Consider the following 26,230-nt stretch of genomic DNA (forward strand, 5'->3'; position numbering starts at 1 on the left):
AAATGTTTCTGTCAGGGGCAAGCAGATTAAAACAAAAATACATCACAGTGTGTACAGACACATGCTTCTAGAAATAAGATGATGAATGAAGCTTGCAGAAAAGGTTCAGAAGATGATATTATAAAATGTTGCCATATGGACATATCAAATACACTTGAAGCAACTGCAGAATTAACAAAAGCTTCAGATATAAATCTGTAACTACAAACAAGCACCAACTCACATTACACATAAAAGGGATGATGTTATTAAACAAGGAATTAAATAATACTATACATAAAACCAAAAAGAAGGACAGTGGGAGTGAATTGTGCTGCACTGTGACCAATTTTATCCAACAATGGCAATCAGGATAATACATCACCAGAAAAAAACACATAAAACAAGAGTGGTTTTAAATAGTACACTACTACAAAGTTGGTTAAAATGTTACACCAGTTACTATAAGGAAAGTCCCCATTTCTGTGAATTATAGCCCTGAACTACAGTAACTTCAACTGGTTATATATGTAAATGGATTACAGGGTAATCTGTCTCTACATCTGCATGAAGGTGGAATGAGATTGAAATACATGCCAAAGTCATAACCCCATAAAAATGAATTCACCAGCTACTACTTTTTATATGCCAATTTAATAAAGAGCATTTCTAAAAAGTAAAATTTGAACCTTCAGAATATTACTTGGAATGCAGGGGAGAGATGTTCACTTATATGACATTTTGTTTTGATGAATATGCTGCTTTAAGTATGTATTTTATCAACTGTTTACTCAACTGTTTAAATACATGAATGGCATCTTACTCTAAATTAATCTAGAAGGCATTACTTTGCACCTTTCTCAGTTGCATAACTTTGGAGTTAGTATAAATACATTAGAGGGTGTGTGCGTGGGGGGGGGGGGGGTAAACCATCCAATGAATATAAATGCAGCTTTCGGCACACTAATCAATACTGTAAGCCAAACCAGCATACTATTTGAGTCAGTATATACATTAGATGTAATACCCATGAAACAAAAGTGCTTGTCCTATTTGAAATGTTACTTCTTGTAGCCCATGCAGTGGACTCAATCACTTTATCCCCAGTGCAGAACAGCAATTGTGATACGAGACTGTACTGTATGAAAATAGCCTGTATCTGACTTAGCACAGCTCCAACAGATGTCACCTTAAAAGACCTAGTTCTACTAATTAGTCTAGCAACAGAATGCAACTTGGTGTGGGACAGCATACATTCTGCAAGGGATTTGTCCCACTTGCTTGACTCAAAAGGGGAGGTTGATGTCTCCCATTTTAGTCTAATTCCCTCAAAAAGAAAGATGCTTCTAATAGAAAACTTCTGGTAAACTGTTTTACTCTGACCTATTTACTAACAGCAAATGTCCCATCTGTCTGCTTCCTCATCTCCCAAACATCGTCCCTGTAGTCCTGTACTATGCTTTCTGACACTGTCCTACATACAGCTGTAAGTACTGATTCTACCCAGTGATAACTAAGGTATTTCTCCTTAATCTTTTTAAATTCCATGAGAAAGTTAGCGCCACAATAACTCAGATACACTCTGTACTGGATCTCATTGGATCTCCATCTTAGTCATGAGATCATTGGCTTGTTAATGCACATGCCTGAATTATCACAAAGTAGTCAACACAGTAGGACTTTTCCTACCTTCCTTAACTAAGGCACAATGATACTTTATCCATATTTCTATACTTACCCTGTTTCAAGCCTTATGAAATTCTACCTATATGTGAACCTTTATATCAAGATGGACAAATACTTCAGAAATGATCCATAATGGATTGATAGGATTCATGCACTGATATTTTGCTGTTGAAAAAAGGCAACAACATAAAGGAGTACATTTTCACCAGCAAGGTCACCATTCTTCCTGGGTACCTGCAACCTACTTCAGCTGATTCTAGACTAGTTATTATTCTATGTAAAGCTGCAAAGAAATCCCTGTAATTTCTTTACATATTCTAAGTATATTAAGTGGGTGAGACACCTAACACAATTTCAAGGGTTAGCATCATTTTAACTTGCTATATCTGGCTTAAAAAAAGCAATAAAGATGTCCTCCATTAGGCTTTCTTGCCCTTCAGAAACCTATTCAGGGTCTTAAACTTCAACGCTATCAAATTAGAAGATTTAAAATCTAGCTTAATAACTATATACATGGCACTGGTGACAATTTGAAGGTCAAAGATTGACAAATGAGATCTTACATCAAGATACAATACATTAAGCAGAAACAAGCTAATTACCCTTAACATCCACATCCCACCCCCACCCCCCCAGTAAGGAAACCTCCATAAAAAAATATCTCCAAAGCCAGCTTCATGCTACTCAAGTCAGAAGTGACAAACTTCATGACACCAATGCAGACGAGAACTGAAAATTCGACTGCTGAGTCCTACGCTAAGGCACTGTATGAGCACATCCACTCATGCATGAATTGTGCCATCCCAAATAGAAACAAGATGATCTCCTCCAAAAAAGGGAAGCCAATCTGGTGGTCCCCTGCTATAAACAAACTTTACAACAAAAGGAAGTAACTGTTGCAGAAAAGAGGAAAATCCCAGGATGCAAAAAACACCTTTACCACCCTCAGTAAGAAACTGAGATCCCTCATAAAATCCTCCAAAGCTAGTTACGAAAATAAAATTGCCAAAGATTCCAAAGACAACCAAAAGGCATTCTATAACTATGTCACAAATCTAAATGGCAATGCTCAGATCCGTTCTGAGCTACAACAGAATGACATTAAATATACTGATCCCAAGGATATTGCCAATATCCTGGCAGATCGATTCAGTGCCAACTTCAGCACCCTCTCACCCCCTAAATGGCCCATCTCAATACCGGAAAATTGCCAAATTCCAGTAATAACGGCCACACAGGTAAAAAACACACTCTCCAAAGCTAAGAATACAGCATCCATGGGACCAGATGACATCCCGAGCTGTGTACTGCATGAACTACTAATAAAAAACTTTCAAATGCACTTCATAAACATCATTTGATACATCCAACTGCTAGGTTCTCATTTCTGATTATTGACATTGTAAAGGGCAATAAGTCCAATAAAATTGGATGGCATTCCATTTTAAATAATAAAGAGAAAAAGTGGATTGTGAAACTGGGAGGGTTGTTCATTTTGTCTTATTTGCACTGAGGAAGGCTGTGATATTATTCCGGCCGAAACCGGTCTGTTTATTTTATTTATTAAAGTGATTTCGTACACAGCATGCTGGCTCTGTCTTTACTAGAATTTTTGTTGTGTTTTTGAGCCGTGCATTTGCCCTACGCGCAGGAGTGTCGTTTTGATTGGTACACCTTTTTCCTGTTCCTGCTGGGGGCCTGTGGACTTGATACTGATTGCACATTATCTGTGCAATCGTGTTTTTGTTTTATTAATATATCTTCTTTGTGGCGTTTGGACGTCCTTTTAGTGGAATCTTTATTTAGGAGTGCTGAGGATTTATTGTTCTATTTGTTACCATCCAGAAGCACGCTTCAGATATGCGAGGCGTTAGTTTCCAACACGCTGTTTTCTGGTATGGTGGATGACTAAGCTTTGTAATGCGAACATATTTGGTGGAATCATTATTGTCTGTACGGTGCAGTATAAGCATTTCACTATTTGGGTGATGTGTTCAACTGGAGCTGTTGCATATTGCAAGCTTCTGATATTTTGGGTTTCCAAATAATTTCTGGACATTGTGGATTATTTCAAGCATGTGTATACAATCTCTTACGGACATACACATGCAATACCAGAGGCTTGTATTTTTTGAATTGATGGGCCTTGTTGCTGTTTGGGAACACAGGGTACTGTCATAATTCTTTTTTACTTTGGCGATTGTACACAGAGTGGCATCTTTTTCATTGGGACAGTATTCATATAATGGACAATCAAGATTCTATTGGAACTATTTACAGTTGGGACATTTATTTGGGAAGATCTTCTTATGAAGCATAGTTTTAAGTGGCTTATTATTTGGTGATGTGTGCGATCGTATTCGTCGAGCATTGGAAGCTTCAGCCATTTGGTGTTTTGCAACGTCATTACAGATTTGGGTTCAATTGAAGCAAGCGTATGTGACATTTTGAGATTCATTTGGAACATATGTATGCACTATATGGACTCTTTTCAGTATGTTAGCCTTTCTTTTAATTCATGGGCTCCCTTTTCTTTTTGTTATTACAATCACAAGGCAATGTGGAACTTTCGATTATTTGGCGACATTATGTGGAGAAAAAATTTTTTCTTTGTGATATTTGTACTTTGTTTATAGGAATATCATTATCTTTACAATGGATAGTTAGAATTTCTATACAGTTGTTGAATGTTTGATTTCTGTTTCAGGAACCTATTTAACACTCTAACTTTAAAATTTTGTATATTGAACATTGTAAATATTTTCCAATGGATGAGACATTGCATGATTGATACACACTACCCCCTTCTTTTCTTTTAGTACAAAATATAGGTTATGATCTAGGGTTTGATTGATATACTGTTCTGCAATTTATACTTATTATTTAGTTGGTTTTGGTTACATCAATCTAGACATATGGGACACATTACAAATTCATTTTTATATATTGTATTTGTTGTTGGCAACATTGGCATATGAACCAACACATACAATTTTTGGTCCCACAGATAAAGAATAAGGTTTTTTGATTATTTCATCTTTTGGTCATAACACCAAAATATTTTGAAACTATCTGGCCTTGCTGCTGTATATATATTTTTTTTCCATGAGATCACTTTTGTTCCGTGGTCCAGAGTTTCATTTTTAGTGGTTGCAGTGGAACCACTTGTTTTTTGTTACAAATAGGAATTCAGAGAGGCAAATGGTGGTTTGAGTAGGTTGGGACACAGCTGGGTTTTTGAATGATATGTTCATTCTTTTTTTCATGTATATTTGGGCTGTTATTGTTCCTCCTACCGCCGTCAAATAATATATATGATTGGATTTTCATTTTTGCTGGCATAGTTGTTGTGGCTATTATTGTCAGCTACTACTTTTGGTATTTATTCAACTTATATCTTTTTGAAAAAATATAGTTTCAACTATGGATCTTTCGAGTTTAATAATAGGGCTATCAGCTGATAGGAAAGATCTTCGGGCATTTGGGCTTGGAGCTCCCTCTCAAGCCAACAATATGGTTGATGATGCATCCAATTTGGAATCTGCTTGTATTTTAGCTTTTGAAGGCTTATCTAAACAGCTTCGTACTCTCAGAGCCAACATTCGGCATTCTAAATTGTTCAAGGCATACATTGCCAAAGGTATAACCCCTTGGGGCCTGAGAGTATGCATACAACCTCATGTGGGGACGGTAGATTCGGAGCTCAGTGATCAGTGGTCACAGATACAGCAGCAGGCCAGTATGTCCTTTGTGGAAACTCTTTCTAAGTATTATGATCGAATAATTGACAAAGAAATTGATGTGGTGACCAAAATGGTGAATGACATGAAACCTTATGAAGGTGAACCTTATTTTAATCAGCACCTTAATAAAGTAGCCACAGATCTAAATAATTTAGAACAACAGCTTAAAAGCAGAAAAATTAAGAAATTCAAGAGGGATCAAGGTGACTATCAGCAGGGTAATCCCTTTTCAAATAATTCCAAACATGTGAGATTCACACCCACATTGTCTAAAACCTCTAAGAGAAAGAGACCACGTTCCATTTTAAGAAAATTTGGTCATGACACTGGCTCCTCAACTGAGGACTTCTCTTCTTGTACAGATAATGAGTTACAATCAGTACCAAGTTCACCTTCACCCAAAAGGACTATATTATATGTCCCTTTAGGCCCAGGTACAAGTGGGGGGACGCAAACACAGAAGGTATAGACAATATTCAGAGTCTGTTGAAAATGGTCATACAGAATTAGTGGAAGATCAAAGCAAGAATGTTTTAAATTTATCTGACTTTGTACTATCTCCGGCCCATTTATCTGTGCTTAATAAAGGCTTGACTTTTATTCCGGGATTCATGGTGTCTGAGGAATTGTTTGCTCAGGATTTGTTGTCTTTTTGTAGAATTTTGAACTTAAGATTGTTCTTTGGCAATAATGATAATGATGATTTGGATGATAAGTTTATATATCATAAATCTTCTTTCACTCCACCTATGCATCCTTTGGTACATCAGTTCCAGAATAGCGTTCTCAAAGATCTGCACTTTTCTAGGTCTGAGACACAGTATAAATCAAATAATGTAACTCTTCATGAAAAACAAGCTATTCTGGAACTACAAAACAACAAAAATATTGTCATTATCTCAGCTGACAAAGGTGGAGCTGTGGTTGTGTTGAATTGGAAAGATTATGATCAGGAAGCTAAAAGGCAGTTATCTGATTGCAGATACTATTTTGAAATGCCTATAAATCCCATCCATCGTTTCAAAAAATCAATTGATGAATTTTTGGTTTGGGCCAGGGATGAAGTAATTATAACTAATGATATCATGCACCAATTGATGGTTCAGGACCCGGCTAACCAATATATCTATGTTTTGCCAAAAATCCCATACATCCACCGGGCAGACCGATTGTTTCAGGCAAAGGTTACATCACGGAACCACTATCTCTTTATCTGACCAAATATCTTAAGCCCCTCCTCCATCTTGTTCGGTCTCAATTACAGGATACCACTAACTTCCTGCAAATTATTTCAGAGAGTCAGTTGGAACCAGACTGGTTGATGTGCACACTTGATGTGTGTGCCTTATATACCAATATTCCCCATGAATCTGGTTTGGAGGCACTTACATATTGGTTGGAGGTGGCCAATTTATATGATTCTGATTTCAATTCTTTCTTGGTACTTGGTTCTTGTTAGCACGTCATGTTCTCAGCAGTAATGTATTTTTTTATCAAGATACAAGTTATTTACAAACAAAGGGTACAGCAATGGGGGCTTCTTTTGCCCCCATATACGCTGATTTGTTCATGGCTTTTGTTGAAAAACAGCTTATTTATGACCCTGGTACTAACATTTATTTAGAATATATTAACATTTGGAGACGTTTCCTGGACGATTGTTGGATGGTATGGACAGGAGAGGTCAACATGTTAGATAAATGTTTAGTTTACCTAAATAGGAATCCTTGGGGATTGCAATTTACCATCCATTATGATCTTAATAGTATTACATTTTTGGATGTAAATATTAATAGATTATCAGATCACACGCTGGGCACTGAAGTGTTCAGAAAATATCCCCAATACAATACCATACTCCATGCGTCTAGTTTTCATCCTCCACACATAGCCCACAACATCCCCAAATAACAATTTATTAGAACAAAACAAATTTGTTCAGATGATTCTTCTTTTCAGAATCATAGGAAGGATCTTACTGGTAGATTTAAAGCCAGGGGCTATGGCATGGGTTATGTGTTGCAGGCAAGCAATTTGGTCAATTCAACAAATAGGGAAGAATTTTTGAAGTACAAGGATCATAATTCTAAAACAAAGCAACCTATTAGGTTGGTCACAACATATGCTAGGAACACGGTGAACTTGACTGAAATTGTTAGGAGACATTGGAATATCTTAAAATATGATGTAGATTTATCTCAAATTATACCTGAAAGTTGTTTATTCTCATACCGTAAAGGTAAAAACCTTGCTTCTTGTTTCAATCACTATAAACATGGGTCTATATATCAACCTTCCCAATATATACAAACTACCATTATGGGAGACCCATTAGTTGGCTGATATCCATGTGGACATTGTATCCACTGTGATAAGATGGTAAAATCTAAACAATTTTCTAGTCGCAACAGTTCTACAGTTTATGATATTAATTTCTTTGCCAACTGTAGTACTGATTGGTTAGTATATCAAGCTACATGTGCCTGTGGTTCTTTTTACATTGGTCAGACCTCTCGCCCATTTAGAATAAGAATTTCAGAACACATAAGCAATATTAAAAATAAAAAACTTTCAAATGCACTTCATAAACATCATTTGATACATCCAACTGCTAGGTTCTCATTTCTGATTATTGACATTTTAAAGGGCAATAAGTCCAATAAAATTGGATGGCATTCCATTTTAAATAATAAAGAGAAAAAGTGGATTGTGAAACTGGGAGGGTTGTTCCCTCCTGGTTTGAATGAACAATTTTAGATGGACCAATCAGCCTCTAGAAGCATGTATTTATTGTTGAATTTAATTTCATTTTGTCTTATTTGCACTGAGGAAGTCTGTGATATTATTCCATCCGAAACCGGTCTGTTTATTTTCTTTATTAAAATGATTTCGTACACAGCATGCTGGCTCTGTCTTTACTAGAATTTTTGTTGTGTTTTTGAGCCGTGCATTTGCCCTACGCGCAGGAGTGTCGTTTTGATTGATACACATTCTATAACTATGTCACGAATCTAAATGGCAATGCTCAGATCTGCTCTGAGCTACAACAGAATGACATTAAATATACTGATCCCAAGGATATTGCCAATATCCTGGCAGATCGATTCAGTGCCAACTTCAACACCCTCTCACCCACTAAATGGCCCATCTCAATACCGGAAAATTGCCAAATTCCGGTAATAATGGCCACACAGGTAAAAAACACACTCACCAAAGCTAAGAATACAGCATCCATGGGACCAGATGACATCCCGAGCTGTGTACTGCATGAACTACAAAATGAACTGGCTCCTCACATAAGGGTCATGTTTAATCATACCCTCACCTCAGGCTTGGTGCCCACTGAGTGGCGCACAGCTACAGTTATCCCACTCCACAAGGGGGGATCCACCTTGAATCCCAGGAACTACTGCTCCATCAGTCTGACGAGCCTGATCTGCAAGGCCATGGAACGTATTATCATGGAACTTATAAACAAAGACATTGGCAACCTTCAAACACTGGACCTCACCCAGTTTGGGTTCATGAAGGGCCGATATTGTTTCCTGAACCTGAGTGACTTCTTCGAATCAGTCTTCAGAGTCATGGACGAGGGTAAGGCGCACAGCCTATCTGGACCTCGCCAAGGCCTTTGACACCATCCTTCACTCTGGAATCATAGATAAACTTACTAAGATGGGCATTAATCCCTACATCACTTTATGGGTTGCCAACTCGCTTACTGACAGAACCCACACTGTAAAAGTAGCTGACTCCAAATCCAGCTCCAGACAAGAGACAAGTGGAGTACCTCAGGGTTCAGTCCTGGGACTGCTCTTGTTTGGCATCTACTTCTCTGAAGTACAGGCCAACACTAATGGACTCTGGCTAACAAAGTTCACAGATGACTGCAAACTGGGAACCATTATTGAATCCCCAAATGATGTGGATACTCTACAAAAGGGCCTTACAGAAACAGATGCTTGCTGCCAAAGCCATGGGCTCAAGCTCAATGCCAAAACATGTATAGTTATCCCCTTTGGGAAAAAACACGTATCCATGAATTACCATATAGGTGGCAGCACACTAAACACTGAAAGCATGATAAGAGACTTAGGGACACAGGTGGACAGTGGTCTCACCTTCGATAACCACATTGCCACAACAGTCAGGAAATCCTTCTATGTTGCACACCTCATCACTAAGGGCTTTTCATGCAGAAAAAAGGAGGTCATTGTCCCACTGTACCCATCCCTCATTAGACCCATTATAGAATACAATGCCCCATTTGGTATGTACCTCTCAAGACATCTGCAGCAACTGGAAAGGCCGCAGAAATACCTCACTAAAAGAATCACAGGCCTAAAGCAGATGCCCTATGCTGACCACCTTAAAAAGCTCCAGCTATACTCTATCGCATATCGTCTACTCAGAGGTGATCTCTGCTTAAGATACAAGGCCATGCCAAACCCAGAGGTGTTGGACATGCTACACTTAAAGCAATCCCAATCCCTCAGAGCCACATGATCCAGGGATCTAAACCCCGTCATCACAATAAACAAAACATGCTGAAGGGATAGGTTCCTGACCCAGAGACTCCTCAGACTCTGGAATAGATTGCCCATACATGACAAGCAGAGTGCCTCTTTGGCCCTCTTCAAAAGGGACCTTGATGATTGGATGGGAGAAAGGAAATTCACCCCAGGGATCACGTCAGTCACCCTGCTAGACAGGGTTAAAGGAAAGTAAATAGTGTGGGAAAAAATAGCCAGGGAATTGTTATGGCTAGGCTTGTATAGGCCCTAGGGCTGATAGCCTAGTACCAACCTATGAACAAAACTGACTTGGTAAAACCCCCTTAGAACTTTCTGAAGACACGTGAAAGGCTGCTTTAGCCATACAATGCATTTGTCTGCAAACCATAATGAAATTATCTGCTTAGCTCCCCCCAAATTGTATACACAAATAACTACAATGAGAATCAATACAGGAGATCAAGGTCTGTGCTACCAAAATAAGCATGGACAGGACAGCTGGGCAGTCCTGCCAGATCCCATTAAGTATACTGCAAGGATGAGAATCTTTCCCATTGCAGAATATAAACACTTGTTACGTATGTTAATGCTTAGTAATGAATGACTAGGGAAACTACCTTTTAAATGCATTATGAAAATATATAAAAAGGCAGCACAAGGGAACTAATAACCTTCTGCTATTCATTTCCTGTTAAGCCAAGTTAGGGCCCCCTGCCTATGCCAATCCCTGATCTTATGCTAAGATAACAGATCTGTCTAGCCTTTTGGCCAGAATATTAGTGTATTTATTCAATTCAAGCTAAAAAGAAGACATCACTCTATAAATGAAAGAGGAATATTTATTCATACTAGGTTTAAGGAACATTAACACTTTTGCTGCTTAACTATCCTCTGGAAAGCAAACATTGCTCATCACCTGTTTACAGAACATCAAAAGATTATAAGAAATATAAATGAAAACTTCCCTCTAAAATCAGATGTGAGCCCATTTATTCCAAGAGCTTTCCTCAAATGCATCCCATTTGTAGCTTTATATACCTTAAAATACAACAGCCAATGTAAAATTAGCTTCTAAATCAGAACACACCTGAGAGGATATATTCTTAAGGCGAGACCAACAAACTCTTCCATCTGCCTTTTTGTTGGGACATGAAAAAGCTTTCCTATATTCTGCTGTAAATAACTAATTGGTTTGCCAAGATTAATTCACTATACTTCAATTAACAATCTGCAGTATGGATATAGCAATTTTCTTTCTTCATTTCCTTTCATCTCTTCACCAGAAGGTACTGACAGGCAAAGACACTTGTCCACAAAACTGAGGTCATCCTATTACACTTATTCCATATGGCCAAGTAATGCATCATCTCTGGCTTACATTTTTACCTCCTAGATTCCAACACCATAAAATGAGCTCATCCCTTCCCTTATCATACCTCTCTGCAAGCTGTGCCATCTGTTTTTGTAATTCTGGATGTGCAGTATCCTTCCACTTCTGTATAATCACCTTCAACTCCACATAAAGCAAAGCCCTTCTCCTGCTCTATTCAAATGTGATTTGGGTGATCAGATGGATAACCACAAATTCAGCCCTGGCTTAACACCCTTATCCATCACAGATAGGACCAACATGTAAATGTCCCAACATATCCTTGTTCTACCCATCTATGGGTAATTTGAAAACAAAATATAAGGAATACAACCTACCATGGAAATGTAAGGCTTTTTATGCATCAAATCAACATTGTCTAGAGGGACATTGCTTATTAAGATCCTCACAGATAACTTGCCTAGTAAATACCTGTAAACCTACATAAACATAGCCTTCTTTCACATTCAAAACATATATGGTCTAACCATTATACTGACATCTCCGTGTTACATCAGTGACCTACCATATTATGGTCAGACTTTTGGATCAGTTCTTTTAAACCTTTCTAAAGCATTCAATACTGTGGGCCATTCAGTGCTGTTCATGACCCTACATAGCCATGACCTATCTCAGTGCCACTCAATGGGTCCAAATTAAATTAAAGCATGATATTAATCAATCAGATGGACTAGAGATATCTTGTAACCAATGCCTGCTATGACTGGTTTCGCACTGGATTCACTACTATGGTTACTCCTTTTTACTATCTTTCTGAATGATGTGGTCTTATCAATATGAAGAATCCAAACTGGTCCAATATATTGGAGACTTCTACAATCCTTCTTGCTGACAATACAATCAGCACAGTCAGTGTCACACTGTGGTCCAGTATGACTCACTGCAGTTATTACTCAGAACTACCAGAATATATCCTACTACTACTACTAAGCCATAGTTGTGTCATTCGCAAATAAAATCATCACTTCATTCTAAAAATTTGTATCCTATCTATGGATAATTTCAATACCTCTATCCCATCTAAAGGTTCAGGTCAATGACCAAGGAAGTAACTTTAACAACATTCACAACATATAATTTCTGTTGTGGAAGATCCTGGTCTTTCTGGTCATTTATAACTTTAACAACATTGTTTGATCTCATGACTTATACAAAACTACAGTTCAAAAAAGATAATGTGACATTGAAAACTAACAAAACATTAAGTAGACTGAAAATAATCAAATAATGTCTCGCTCAGGGTGCTTGGCTATCTACCACTAATACACACATATTCCTTTCACTTCTGTTCTCCACACATCTTCCTACCTACAATCTCCACTACTTCATAAGCCTTACAAAAGCTTTGCTACAGGAAATTGCTGCACAATACACCATTAGTAAGGCCTTTATGGCTTTAAACGCATGGACTTTAACCAGCAAATGTTTTTAACTCAAAGCTGACATTTGCTCAAAATTTCCTGAAAAGTCCTGATATGATTAATAACCTAGAGAAGTAAGAAGAAAGAGTATTCAGTACTTCTACTATTCTATTAGTACAAATACTCTACAGGAAAGAGCAAACATTGAGTTTCTCACTATCTTGTAGCCATAGGTAAATTTGGGAACAAGCAAACACCCGATTTAAGATGCATGTGAAAAAATATCTAGAGGTACAATGGATTTGCCACTGTGACTTAGTACCTCATCACTTGTTGCTGAACTTTTATTCCAGACATCTTTATTTACTTTGTGTCAATTTAGAGATTATCTACAGTATTTTGCTTTAGTAATGCAGATTTAATTAGTACAGTTTAACATTTAAGTTGAATGCTTTACTGTATTTCACCCTAATTCATAGTTAAAAGTTATACTGGCTAGCACTTACCCTAAAACACAGCTGTGTTTTATGTTCTTTTATGCGAGACCATATAAGTGCTGCAGTTAACCAAAGGACACTCTTAACTGGACGTGCGTAAGCTGACAGTCTCCTGTTGCTCTGGAGATATAGCCCAGTTCACTGTCCTCACAAACTTAATTCCCTAGTCACCCATCCGGATTGGGTCTAAATTACATCATCGAACGCTTAAAAAAGTGAACGATGATTAATCAACCCCATGTAAGTGAAAGCTTATAATGAATGTCGAAACCTCAGAACAATGATTTTTTTCCAAGGGGAAAAAAATCGCTGTTTCCAAAAAAAAAAAAAAAAAACTTTAAAACATTACATAAAGTGGGGGGCTTTGCCCCCCCACACCCTGACGTAGGGGACTGTGCCCCCCACACACCCCTACTTAAATATACCAACTTCAAGATCGCACTACAGTGTCAAAAATGGCAAAGTAATGGAAGCGGCCAAGTGAAGCCACTTCGCTATTTTACCTTTTCATTCTTTTACGTTCAATAGGAACCCCCCCAGATCATCTGGTTTATACCATCTTATCTACGACTCCCCTCCTCTTTTCCTTTCTACCAAAGGGGCACATCAAACTGATTACCAATATAATCTTACAAATACATGTTAATCATTCCTTTCACCCCATAAAACCGGCATCATAACTTCACAGAAATAGCTATTACAATAATATTACTCACATACAATTAAAGGAATAAACCAATCTCCCCCCTGTAATTGTGCTCCCTAAATCCATTCTTTACAACCCATAAAACAGCTCCCAGACACTTAGAATAATTTATTCAGTATCTTTTTCAACACTAACTAAAGATTTCTTCAACCCCCACACCTCCTTTATCTTGCACTCTACTCCTTTTATTAAACATCCTCACCTTCTCATTAACTCCCACCTTTAAAACACTTTTGATATTAGCAAACCCACTATAGTACATTCAAGTACACTCCTGATAAACCTCTCCTCTTCTACTGCACCTTCCCGAAGCACTTCCCTCATCACCACATTTTCAGATACTCCTTTCCTACTTAACTGCCCTTTCTCATAACAAGACTCACGCTCACTTCCATTAGTTCAATACCGTCAAAACTTAACACATTATTCCACATCTCCTTTTGGATCCTTCAGATTACACATTAAAACAGAAGCACCAACCGCTTGAGTTGGTGGCAAATCCCATGGATATTAAAGATCCCAAAGCACTTATTGAAGAGAGTAGGGGAAGCTTCCCAGTGCCCTGGTCAAATTTCCCCTAGTCAGTATGAATACCACCTCGGGACACCCCTCTGAAATGAAGTCATTAGCCTAGTGGGACTAACCTAGTCAAAAAACTGTAAATAAATATTGCCTCTCCTAGCAAAGATATTACATACCCCACTTCTGCCAGGACTGTATACCCCTCTACAGTGATACCACCACATGAAGGCTTTCATTATTTTACGACGCTTGTATTTCAACCACTCACAGAATTTCAACTCATACATCCTTAATTCTAACAATTAACTGTACAATGGCACAAAAGTGCAGAAAGGTCAAATAAATTGTAGATATTATAAAACTTAAAACTATATTTATCTTAAACTGCTAGCACTCACTTTTAGGCATCAAGTTTGAGTTAAATACATTTTTAAGTTCTATAAGGTCTACAATTTATTTGGCTTTCTTACAGTTCTGTACCACTGTGTAGATAAGTGCTAGTTTTAAATTTTCAGTGTGCTGCTTTACCTTGCATCCAAGTATTTTTTGGAAACATCCTTAATTCTCCCACTTCAATCAGTAATCAGTATTACCCTAAACATTATTTCAATAACTCAACCATTCTCCACTTCCACTTAATACTCATTATCACCACTCATTACCTATGTCTCAACCCTCTACCTATTCACTCACCACTACTGTTTCCTTATTTACTAAACATGACTAATTATCACATTATACTACTCTGCTACCTTACATCACACTAACTTGCAGTTTCTTGCCCCTGGCCCATTTTACCACTCAGATCTCCTCTACTAATCATTCACCTCACATAGGTCCAACTCCACACCTGGTACAGCTCATACAACACTAACCATACACAGTATTCTCTACAATACTAATGAAATACAACATTTTAACCACAAATATTTATCAAAACTCCAACTCCCATATTTCACATAAAATACAAAGTTACAAAGTCAAATTTAAATTTCAGCTATTCTGGCACCCACAAACTTAAAAACTGTACAAGAATGTGGTGATATGCATCCTATCCCAGGGCCAGCCCACTTCAAATATTTCTATTCTACACACACATCAAGCCCTAATCTCCTCATAACAAGCTCTAGTAGTAGTCAAGATAATATGAACATCAGGGGTACATCTGACAAGCTTCATAAATTCTTCTCCTTGCTACCCCACAATTTACCAGACACACTCATTCTGAGACTTGCCTAAAACAACACATAAAAGATGAACACGCATTTCCCACAGGTTACAGTATATTAAGAACAGACCGGAGAGGTCGGGGGTGGAGTTGCAATAATCTACAACACAGAACTCTCTGCATATTCACCCAGTCCCCCAGTTCAATATTTAGCAAATCCAAGAGCATCTGCTTCATAGCACTATATATTTTATCCGACAACATACTTACTGCTGAAGTCCTGGACATCTACTCATTACTCATGAACGCTAGATTGTAGGGAACCTTCACATTATGTAGCAAACTACAGACAGTGCTTACTTGCCTCTTTTATTAACCTCTTCAACTTCACTCAACTCATTAATTTACTCCTAGATATAATGAACCCACAAACTTCCTAAAATCGAGATTGTATCCCAACCCCTGACCCTTACAATATAACTAAATCTGGCATTCAACCATCAAACCTTTGCAATTAGGCTACACACCCACTCTCCAAAATCACATTAACTTAGTACATAACCTTACAGATTTCAATGTAGACACTCATTTCCACATTAAAATAAGTAAATTGGAATTCCTTAAAATACAAACCACTTAAAGCTGTCCAAGGCTGTAATGCATCTTATTTAATAGTGAATGAACAAGCCCCACTAATAAATAAATGTGTCAAAGCTAATCCTCATTCCTGGCTTACACAAAATAATCAAGTAACTTATGTGACACAGAAACACAACACAGAAAACATATCTCATAAGTACAATCCCAGAATACTACCAGCAACTTTGAATCTTATGACACCTTACAAAATCTCTCATAAAATCAGATAAGAAACACAATAGCAAAACCAAAATAAAAAATCTTCTCATCAACAATAAACCATTTCCTAAATCCTAATATCTCAGCTATTCTCCTACAGATACTAATGAAAGCATAGTCTCCAAATTCAATACTCATTTCATACAACCAGCAACATCCCTACTCAACGATAATGCCATTAATTCTCTTCTTCATCCCACATCTTTACACAGCAGACTACAAATACTCCCTTTATTCTAAAACCTCTGAACCTCTGCAATCAAACAATACTTAAACTAAAACCACCTACATTAGCAGTGGATAACCTTCTATCACATTACATTAAACTTATTGCCAGTGCATTGGCCTAACCCATTTCTATTCCAATAAATTAATCTAGTCAGGAAGCCCATGTATTGCACATCTGGAAACAAGCCTACATCTTGCCTTTACACAAAGGATTCTTCCACTGAATTAATTATAGACCAATTGTCATTCTTTTTCCACTCAGTAAGATTTTGAAAAATCTGTACACACACAACTCCTTTAACACCACATAGATAACTTAGCATAGTTTCCATCCAAACCACAGTATGGACATTGCATTTCACAGCTTCCTTAACACCATCAACCACTCCAGAAATAAATGGTCATTTTCTATCCAGCCTATTCCTGCGCATATCCAAAGCATTTGGCACATTCTCTCACCACATAGTACTTCATAAGCTCACATATCTAGGAATCTCAACCACCACTAGCACCTGGTTCAAAAGCCATCTTTTCAATAGAAGTCCATCAGTGAAATGGCATAGTTCTTTCTCCTCCTCCTTCCAACCATGGTCAACACTGGGGTTCCTCAGAGTTCCATACGTGGCCCACTACTATAATATACTCATTAATGACCTTTCTACTGCTACTCAGCAAGCTTCTTTAGTGCAGTATGCTGATTCCACTTTGATCTGTTCTGTCTTTATGCATAAATTACATCAGATGACCCAATGACCCAGCAATCCTTCACTTCAAGTGAAACCTGGTTGGACAAACCTTAACTGTTATTCTACACACACACACGCACACACAAAAGAAAAGGAAAAAGAAAAACTCGTATTGTTCACATCTAAGACATATTCAGACAAGAAAAAACATTTGCCAATAATATTCGGATCAAAGTAGTAACCTACAAAACCTGTTGGCTGTTATACTTAAAATAACATTTGAACTTCGCCAAAAAAGTAAATAAATAAATAAAAACTGGGAGTGCTGTTCAGAGTCAAGCCATTTCTTACAGAGTATGCAATAAAAACAATAGCCACTGCCTTCCTTTTCTATGTATCATGCATTGTCACTAATTTATAAGTCATCCTGCAAACAAAGATACAGTAATGTTGCACCAAAATAGGTGAATTTACAACCAATAAACCATACAAATTCCATAAATGCAGTGCTATCAGCTAAAAATGGACGCAACTGCTCAAAAACCAGAACTGTTGTCAACTAATTTAAACACATGATGTCCTATACGAACCTAAAAAGTATTCACCCTTAAATAGCATTCTTCAGTGATACTGCCTAACAGAAACTTCACTCAAAAGACAAGTGTCTTGTCTCTGCTGCAAAATCTCACAATACTGGTAGAGATGCCTTGCCCTCTAACTGTGCAGTTAAACCATGGGCGTCAGCTCCACTATCAGACAGCTCAAAAATCTGCACTCCTTCAAAACACAACTGATGTCTCACTTTAAAGCTGTGTGGCTGTGCCCTTGCTTCTGCGTTCCAAGTTAATCCCATTAACACCTTGCACATCTTAACCCTTTCTTGCACATATTTCTTTCAACATTTACCAACTCAGTCTGGCAACTACATCTGATCTCAACTGCTGATGTAGTTCGCAGTCACTAATCACACACTCTGTTTCTTCAATTTTCCAATCCAAATTATCATTAATCTTTCTCAGACCTTTTCTTATCCATTGTACTTTATCTCATTCATCCTTTTTATACTCCTGCCTTCATAATCCTTCACATTAACTATACTATTCAATCTTCTATCCTATCTTTATGTTTTTCCAATCTAAATGTTTATATATGATTACCATGTTATTCACACTTTACTATCTCAGTCCATCACTTCCCTTCTCCAGTCACCATTCACATTCTTTTACTAATCTATCCTTACTCTTTACTCTTCTCATAAGTCCCTTGTCCAGCACTATACTTTCTCGTTAATGGCTTTTAAAATATTCTGCACCAACCCAACAACTTGAACCTACATTTATCCCTCCTGACCATCTTCTATTTCTTTCATCTGTCTTTTCTGTACTGTACTTCTCAATGTCTTATTGCTTTCCTACTTACACTCACCCATTTGAACATTCAAAATTGCCTTATTATATACTATATTAGACAGAAGCGTAAACCAGAATCTTTTATGTGATAATTATACAAATATACTTAAAGTATAAATAACCTCAAACTCTTTCAATATAATCAAGTCATCTTTAAGCCTTTCATTTGTAAATTTACTAAAATATAAAACAGTTGCATTGACAGCCTCTCTCATATAAAATTGTAGTACTGTACTTTCTCAATTTATGCTAGAAAATATATTTTCTGTTTTATCACTTCAGTATTTATTTCTAAAATGGAGCTTTTCTTCAGAAGCCTCCCCTGAAAAGGGGGTTAACTTTTTGCCCAGTCAGACCTTCCAGTTATACAAAATGGAAATAAAATAAAATAAACATAAAATGTGTTGGCAAATGATCCTTTCTGCTTGAATTGGTGCATGTGTGTGTGTATATCATATGGGTCTGCTGATGACGGAATGACCCAAATATCGATGTTCATAAGGTTGACCATAAAGGTTCAACTTTCCAAACGTCAGCACCATGCCTCTCAGTGTCTACTGATGAGGGAATGACCCAAATATCAATGTTCATAAGGTTGACCATAAAAGTTTGACTTTCCAAACGTCAACACCATACCTCTCAACCTCTTAGCACAAAAAATTTGGATAAAGCCTAAAATAATGGGAGGACAAGGACCAAAAATAGGAACAGACTTCAAATATTGCTCTTACAAACTTAGAAAGTTGCTAGAACAGGATTTGTTTAAGCATGCATTTTCTTGAAGGAACAAAATCTGAAACTCAAATGTGTGAGACCATTTACCGACTTTGCTCCTCATTAATTTGCTAGAAAACCCATATACTTTATGAGAAACAGACCAAAAATTCAAGACAAAAATCTGGAAATTCTATGAAAATCTGGACATCTGAGTGGTATATGCTGTTGGGATCCATACAGATCCCCAACAGCACTTTATGCCGAAGCAGAAATCACCGAACATACATAACCGAAAGTGCTGTTCACCAAAGCAGCACTTTCAGTTATGTATGCTAGTTGTGCCAGTCGAACTACGGTGCGGTTAAGGGAGAATTCTCTTTTTCCCACTGTAGTGCGACCTCGGAGTGAGAATATAAAAGTAGGGGGTTGTGGGGGGTGCAGGGGTGCTTTCCCCCTGCATAAAAGAAGATTTGGTGTTTTTTTTTTTTAATGGACTTTAACGAAAGCGCTTTTTTGGTGAAAGAGCTTTCGTTAAAGTGTGTTTGGGTATTGTGGATTCGGACTATTGAACTTTCATTCAATTGTCCTAGATCCATGCTGTTTGGGTTATTTTCCAGATTAATGGGGAGCCCAGTTAATTGCTTTGAGGACAGAATTATATTATTTGAGGTGGAATTTTAGGGTCTTGAAAGACCAGTATAACATTATAGGGCAAGGATCAATGACACTAAAGGGAAGAACCTCTGTCTGTATGCATCTGTTTGGTGTATTTGTTAAAATCAGGTTCAGAGCTGTACGATTATCTCACAGGGTATTTGGCCTAGTAGTCTGACTGTTTTAAGCTATGCTGTCATATGTAGTTGTCTGAATGAAAGGATTTTGGTCCATAGGCATTAATATGAATTCATTCCCTCCAACGTAGCTCTTTTGAGTTTGTAACATACAATGGGTATGGCCTGAGTGTTTTTAAAATGATGTAATCCCCTGATAGTTGAAACAAATGTTTGTATCTCTATAAACATAACTTTTACTCAAAAACTGTTAATAGCAAATGATTCAGCACAAAGCAATCTTTACAGTGGTTACATTCATCCAGTTCTAGGTTTTAAACTTGATTTTATAAGCCATGATACACAGTAAATATTAATGTGTCTAATGTTGCATAAACAGCTTAAAATATCTCAGTAACCATTCAAGCAACACACAGCCAGCCAGCAGCACCTTCGTCACACATCTGTGAGCTTTCTTAGGAGGTTAAGTAGTTCTGTCTGTGTCACTGAATTGTAGAGATACTTACAGTAATATGAATATTATTACAAGTAAACAGTAAAAAAATAATATTCAATATCTCTTTCGCTGCACTAGACAGAGGTTAGACATCAATAGTGGTGTGTTTGCCATCATGTAAGCTTAAAGATTAAATCTTCTGATACCTTGTATGTAGCTTGATTTCGGAATTATTAATGCAAACATGAACAAGCAATATCTGATGCCTCGAGGCGTCAGTTGGATATAACTTCAGAAACACCAGGAGATATAACTGATCTATCTATTGTTTTAAAACTAAACAAAAAAATAAAAAGAAACACCAGGAGATGTGCCTAGGCCGTAAATAATTAAAATCACCAAGTAGGATCAGACTTGTAGGCACTTCCAATAGGAAGGCATGCATTATGACATGGTTCAATGCTGTAATTGAGGATGGGAAAGGTATGTACTCACAGACCAAATTATGTTATATTGTACATGTTTTCCAAGTAGTAGTTTTAGAAGAAACTAGCTTGGGCTTTTGTCATCGTGGGAGTTAGCTTTTGTTATTGTTGTGAGTGGTACTGACAATAACTTTCTAATTAGAATTAGTACACCACTACCTGATCTATTTCTGGGGCAAGTGCCACTCTAAATGGCATAGTTGAGAAAAAAATGTAGGATAAAGGGTAGAATTCATCCTTTAGCCATATTGCTGTAATTGCAAGGATGTGAGGCTGCTATTGGCATTGCCATGCTTTCAGTGTTGCTTATACTGGCAAAACTGACGAATGCAATTTTAAAGTGCTTTATGGTGATGGGTGTGGTTTGATGGTTGTAATCATGTGATACAGAGAGTAGCAGCTGCCTGATTTTGGTTAGAAAAAAATACTGTGCCAGTTTCTTTAACATTCCAGCCAGTAATGGAGATGAAGATATGTATGACCACAATACTTTATGTCAAGGTAAGAATGTTTTTAAGGATGTAGGATTATGTGTGTGTGTGTGTGTGTGTGTGTGTGTGTGTGTGTGTGTGTGTGTGTGTGTGTGTGTGTGTGTGTGTGTGTGCGCGCTCACACACATATATAGGTATATGGTTATTTACTAGGCACACAGTCCAGCAGAACACAGAGAAGCCTGGTTTAATTTACCACTTGACCCAGAATACTGTATTTCTAAGTGACTTGCTCATATTTACAGAGCAGGCAGATGGTAACTAAGAAACCCAAACCCTGGACAACAGACAGCAGCTCACTAACAGCTTAAAACCTTAATCTTCTATGCTGTCTGTCAGACACTGGTGTGTGTGCACCCAGCATAAAGGCGATAAAACCAGATGCATTTCATGTCAAAGATAAGTCCTTCAAAAATGATGAATTTGCATTTTTGAAGTGGCCCATCTTTCTTTGACAGGCAAACCACCACTCCCCACAACCTGAATACAGTAAAAACTGCAAGAAAGACCAAGCCAAGCTAGCATCTTCACTATGTAATATCTTAAACTTCCTGAGGTGTAGGTCCATGGGATAAATACTAATGGCCTCTTAATGACATACCAATATTTCAGCAGCATGGCTTCTGAATGCCCATGACCTTTTTTCTTTTTAAGTTTTTAATGGGTAAATTCAGGCCTATAAAGCCAAATATCTTCAATATAGGAAAGTTTGCCACAGCACTCCCAGATTTCATCAACTTCATGATTAATGCATCACCAAGCAGGATAAAACCCAATCACTGTCTCTTTCTTCAATGAACTGGTGGTTCATCCAGGTCCTATTATCTGAGCACTTTTTCTCATGGAAATGGCATACCCCTGGAGAACTTCACCTTAAAAGGATGAGAAATAACTCCTAAGGGAAGTTGAACTTATCCTGGAGCAAAACTGGTGGTATAACTGTACCAGGATGAGACAGATCAATTTTGCTTTCTTCCTGGTCATTAGAATGCAGAAGACAGAGACATAAGAAATGGTAGTTATCTCCTACTTCCTGCTGTACTTACTAATTTATCCTCCTTATCCCAATTCAAAATATCCCTAAAGAAACACCTAAAAACACATTGGCTTTGTCCGTGTTTAAACCCTGACTAACCCCATTCAAAACACAAATCATATAGGAGAACCATCCTAGAAGAATAAAACTGATTCGTTATCCAGAATTAATATGTTTCTCATCTACTGGTAAGATTTGAAATAAAGATGATATCATGTGTGCTAGCCACATTAAGGCTATTTGTTTCCCTGTTGATATGTAATCTCTATTTGCCTTCTCAACTATCAATTTCCAACATTTTCCTGTTTGACCTCTTGAAAAAAAAAATGTTTGAATATTTCATTAAATAAACAATGTTGTTATATTTCAATATAAGCATGCCTGTGTATTTACACTTTTCTTCTTCGTCACTTTTTTTACACCTAGCATCTAAATGGGAATGCTCTTGCTCCCACCCCTCATAAACAACTCTACTAAATGCCCTTAAATACCTTAATCTACCTTATTCACCTTCTATGTTTGTTCATTAATCTGCAATTATGTTTTGCATTTTGTTCCTTCAATTGCATGTACCAAGGCTTTTACTGTCTAATTGTCATTAATCTGCAATTATAGTTTAGTACTAGGCTATCTGCCCTGGGGCATTTATAAGCCTAGCCATAGTGATGTGGCTTTCACCACCCCATGTAATGGTACAGAAGTGTACAGAATAGATTTAGAATACTGTGCCTCTGTCTAGTAGTGACACAGTGAAGACCCCCTTACATAATAGAATTAGTTTACTGTGCCTCTGTCTAGTAGTGACACAGAGATGACCCTTGGGGTAAACCTACGATCTCCCATCCACTCGTCAAGATTTCTCTTGAAGAGAGTCAGTGAGAGGCTCTGCCTAACATGAACTGGGATTCTGTTCCAGAGTATGGGAAGCCTCTGAGTTATGAATCTGTCCCTCCAGCATGTCCTATTCATATTTGTGCTGAGGTTTAAATCTTTAGCTCTCGTGGTTCTGATGGATTTGGATTTTTTGAGGTGGAGCATGTCCATCAATTCCTGATTGGACATGGCCTTGTACGTCAGGCACAGATCACCTCTGAGTAGGCGGTATGCTACTGAATAGAGCTGGAGTTTCTTTAGTCTGGCAGCATATGACATATGTTGGAGACCCTTGATCCTCTTGGTGAAGTACTTTTGGGGTCTCTCTAGCTGTTGCAAGCGCCGGGTGAGGTACATACCAAATGGGGCATTGTACTCAATCATGGGCCTGATAAGGGAGGAGTATAGGGGTACAATGACCTAATTTGATCAGGATGTGAATCCCTTCATGATAAGGTGGGCAAGGTAGAAAGTCTTTCTAATTATGTTTTGCATTTTGTTCCTTCAACTGCATGTACCAAGGCTTGTACTGTCTAATTATAATGACTTTATTTTTTGCTACTTCAATGTATCTAGTAATTACTATCAAATGTTAATGTATATCTATTTTCTGTTTTGGAGCTTTTCTCCCCAGGACTCCATTGAAAACGGGTTCTTCTAGGCCCAATGGACTATCCTGGTAAACCAACTGCAATAAATAAATAAATAAATAAATACACTTGTTATGTACATGTGGAGCTTTTCTCCCCGGGTCTCTGTTGAAAATGGACATGTATCCAGTCAGACTCTCCCGGTTAACAAATGTAAAATAAAATAAATAAATAAATAAAATAAAATAAAACAGGTACTGCAGTAGTTACATGTGCTCATTTGCACAGGTATGAGAAGTAGAAAAGTGGCCAACCCATGCAGCACAAGAATGCTTTATTGCTTTCTTATGGTAGTAAGCCCTCTACCTGTAAAGCATAACACCAACCTCCCCCCAACACACACACACACACACACACACACACACACACACACACACACACACACACACACACACACACACACACACTTTCCTGCTTGCTATAGAGGAAAGTTTTAGTTATATCTGTGAACACTCATCTTCTCACATGCAAGTCAAGTCACAACTTATGAAGTTAAGTGTTAACTTTTTCTTGTGACAGCAGTCACTTGCAGGTATCACCCATTTTGGCAGTACTGGACAGCAGGTTGTGACAGTAATTCCCTCTGCTGACTAACATTTGTCAGCACTACAGAATACCTATATATACTACCTATATCTAGTGGAGGTCCTCTCTGTCTACTGGAGGACTCCGTTTCATTTCCCTGATTAGGAAAAACTTCATTAACTGAAGCACAAACTATCATATCGGCAGCCTCAGTTATACTGTAAATGTGTTGGATTCATGAATATTTGTACATTTTCATGAGAAATACTTTTATGAAAGCTTTTTATTCCTTATAGCAGTTTTAGATTGTTCATCTGTTTTAACACAATTAAGAGAAAGTACTTATTTTACAAAGGTTCTAGAAATCTAAGAGATGTAATTATTTACCGAGACACACACACACAGTAATGATGTAGCTCAGTAACCTCAGTTTATCCATGATAATCAAAGCGAGTAATTAGACATAAGCAATTGCACAATAAATGGCAATAAGGCACTCCCCGTCATTGAATTATTGTACAATAACATCATTCCTGGCAGAGGCTGAAACATTCAGTTTCATCTCATGCTTTGACACACCCGAGGTGTTACTATGCTAAACAACACAAAACACCCTCTAATGTCTTCTTGTTTAACTACATGCCAATATGGGTGTGCATTAATACAGGCAGGAAACCTACAATAAACTTGTGACAGTAACTACTGGCCATGAAAGCTGCTGAACAGTAGAACATTCCTTGGTGCTTATAGAACGTCTGTGTGATTTCTATCCTCTGTTCATTGTCATTTATCAGAAGACCTACTGCAATTTTCTCATTCAGTCATCACTTGTGCTATGAAATCATTCCCTAAGTGTTTTTCATGTCCCAAGAATTTAACTTTGGTCTGAACACCTTAACTTGGTTCAATAGCCATTTCCAAAACGAAACGTTTGAGATATATGAAAGAAAAAGTTTACCTGCACAATTCATCATCATCATCATCAGACCCCTTCTTCCATTTTCTACATATGTCAGGGTATTGTGTTAACTGTTGCCATCTCTTTAGAATCAATGCCACACTCCTGCCTTCTTCGACACTCATGCCTGACTACTGCAGATGATCTTTCACACAATCCTTCCACCTCTTTGCTGGATGTTGTTGTTTCCTCTTAACTTCTTCCTGTCCTTCCCAAATCTTAACCAGACTGTCATCTGATTTTCTGCATGTGTCCAAACCACCACATCTGTTATCTTTGATCTTTTCTGCAATCAGAGATACTTTGGCTTCTGCTCTTATGTCCTCATTTCTTCATCTGTCCCACACTGTGCCTCCTACCACCCTTCTCAGGCACTTCATTATCATCACTTCTAGATTCCTCATCTGTTCTGCCTTTACTGCCCTGGTTTCTGTATAATACCATGCTGGTTGCACCACTGTCTTGTACATCTTACTTTTCTGCTTCTTTGGCATTCTTCTGTCATAGACAATATCTAACAG

The 26,230-nt window shown here is 37.6% G+C and overlaps 1 protein-coding gene across 2 annotated transcripts in view; it reads right to left on the minus strand.

Annotated features, from left to right (window-relative positions):
• MYO1E (myosin IE) overlaps nt 1-26,230 on the minus strand; it is a 1,655,775-nt gene that overhangs the window by 1,034,630 nt on the left and 594,915 nt on the right. The window lies entirely within an intron of this gene.

This window comes from Protopterus annectens, chromosome 7.part1 (assembly GCF_019279795.1).
Source record: "Protopterus annectens isolate FY-2018-M chromosome 7.part1, PAN1.0, whole genome shotgun sequence".
Lineage (NCBI taxonomy): Eukaryota > Metazoa > Chordata > Ceratodontiformes > Protopteridae > Protopterus > Protopterus annectens.